The following is a 2,596-nucleotide window of genomic DNA, read 5'->3' on the forward strand; positions in this document are numbered from 1 at the left end:
GGGTTAACTCATGTAGGACACTATAAAGGGTCTAGATTCTATGTTGAGTGGAATAGGGGAGCCAGACAGGATTTTAAATAAGGCAGAGATGAGGCTTGGCAGATATGATTAAATTTACAAATTCAAAAAATTACTCTGTCTACTATGTGGAGCATGGATAGGAAGGAAGCAATGGATAGAGGCCAAGAGGCCAGTTAGGAGGTTCTCTCAGGTGAGAGATAAGGGTCAGTTCATGTGAGAGATGCAGATGACTTGGCCTAGGATGGTGGCTTGGAGATTTGATCTGTAGGTGGAACTAGATGTGAAGGGTAAGAAAGATAAAAATCAAGAGCTGTTTGCTGCTCCTGTCTTCAGGGCACTGATGTAAAGGCTTCTCTCTCTGAACTTATGTCCTCTTGGCCTTAGATTCAATGACACTCAGAATATGATAAAGGGCATATCTTAAAATCTGCAGTTCCCCTAGAAGCTAACCAGAAAATGCATTTGGTTTCCTTAACCATTATGCATCATAACATTTATCCCTACTAGGCAGTAGTTTTAAGTCTTGCCTGCTGGCACAAAGGTCTATTCATTTTCATAGTTTGAAACACTTGGCCTTCTATGAGAACAAGGTTGATGACCAATGTATTATATGTTGAATTAAATAAGAGAAATTAAATATTCTCAAAGTTGGCAAATCAACCCTTTGATAATGGCTTCAGAACTTGGGAATAGCCAAATGGTCATTGAGAGCCAGATATAGTAAAAATTCTACTTAAAGCCATGATGTGGCCATAAAGTAGTGAGTGATTTTCTTTCATGGCTCATAAACTGACTGAAAAGGCAATTCCTAGAGAGGGTTATTGCCTCCTTAGACTCTTGAATCCACACATCAAGCTGAATGTGCTCATTTACTGAGCATTTACAATACTTACGGTACTACCTGAGCACTGAAGATATAAAGCTGGCAAGATACAGCCCTTGAGAAGAGTAAGATGACTCCTCCTATATGATGCATTCATAGCAATCTATACTTTCTCTATTAAAGCATATATCTGACTTTATTATAGTTTCTTGTTGGTCTGTCTTGCATTAAACAAACTGGTGTGTTCCGTGAGAGAAGAGACGTGTATTTTTTGTTCCTCATTGTATCCCTTGCCTCTAGCAGTGCTTGGTATGTGATAGATAGAGTGGTCATTTGCCTTTGTCTACCCATCCTTCCTCCCACTTCTTTGCTAAAACAACCTTCTTCTGAGCGAAGCAGCCACTCTATATGATTTGATTGGCTCTGACTCATCTGTCTTGCAAAACTGTTGCTCACATCAGAGTTCTCCTGGAACAGTACAGTCAGAGCTTTAAAGGGAAAGCTCTTTCCTTTGGGTTACACAAGATTCATTTGAATGGGCTACTGGCAGCCATTATGCCTGCCACATGGATGCTATTGGTGTCCCACTCAGATCTCCTTCACGAAGAAGGTAAGCACAACACTCTCCCATACCATAGGACTCAGCTTTGACTGACGGAAAGCGGGTGCAAAAGAAAGGCAAACCCCTTTGCCTCAAGGTGGGATAATTCTGCGTATAGTTTATGCTCCAGATCTCCCCATGGGAAAAGGTTGAAGCTAGTCTCCAGATGAGATTGCATCATTGCTTAGCTTCCTTTCCTTGTACCATCCTATTTCCCTCATGCGCCTTTTCCTGAAAGTGTTCCTTTAATAAATCATTGTCATAAGAATCCCTCTCTCAGGCTCTATTTCTAGGGAACTTAACCTAATCAGCCTGAGATTTCATCATGTTTTTCCTTACACTTTTTAGTTAGGCGATCGAGTTTGTTTATGCTACTGGAATTTTAGTTTCTGTTATTTGCATCTTAGAGTCCTGACATGCAGCAGAATTCTATAAATATTTGTTGAATAAGTATATTAATTTATAAATAAAGTAGAATGGAAAAATAGGTGAGATTGAAAACATGGTGAGCTGGTTTGTTTAAGCTATTTGGATTGGGTTTCTGTCCTTTTCATCTTAAAGAGTTCTGACATTCTCATTCTTACCTGGCAGGGGAGATACCATGATCACGAAGATGGTTTTTCCAGGGCGAGGCTTATCCATTGCACTCCAGATGTGCTGACCCTTGCAATTTCCCCAAATGCGGGAAACTCGACTGCATAATTTGTGGTTATGAGGAACTGTGTTCACGCTTTCCCCTGATTTAAAAAAAAAAGAAAAAAATATATTTTTAAAAGAGTTCTGGCATTCAGCAGGCATTCTATAAATGTTTGCTGAATAAGTATATTGAATTATAAATAGAGTGAAATGAAAATATAGATGAGGATGTAATGAATTCCATCTAGTGTTTTAAGGAGAAATGATAATTCACATTTGTTTGAGCCCGCATTTATTCATAAGTATAAATAGCAGATCAGCAGGAGGGTGAGTAGTGGGGACATTCTAGACCAAAGGAACCTTTGTAAGAACAAAGGTTTGGCAATGTTAAAGTACACGGTGTTTGAGAAAAGATTGAGTTGTTCTACATGGGTAGAGTGAAGAGGTTTAAAAAAAAAGCTATTTTGTTGAATCAGCAAGTCTATGTGACTGTATAGGACAAAACGTAAACCATC

General features: G+C 39.1%; 1 non-coding gene across 1 annotated transcript; it reads left to right on the top strand.

Annotated features, from left to right (window-relative positions):
- Positions 1 to 2,021: 2,021 nt before the first annotated feature.
- Positions 2,022 to 2,184, top strand: LOC116525369. Its single transcript, XR_004257657.1, has one exon. It is a non-coding gene; the product is annotated as a U1 spliceosomal RNA (small nuclear RNA).
- The last annotated feature ends 412 nt before the right edge of the window (positions 2,185 to 2,596 follow it).

The sequence above is a fragment of the Sapajus apella genome, unplaced genomic scaffold (assembly GCF_009761245.1).
Source record: "Sapajus apella isolate SASKATOON/1434 unplaced genomic scaffold, GSC_monkey_1.0 scaffold47, whole genome shotgun sequence".
NCBI classification, from domain to species: Eukaryota; Metazoa; Chordata; class Mammalia; order Primates; family Cebidae; genus Sapajus; species Sapajus apella.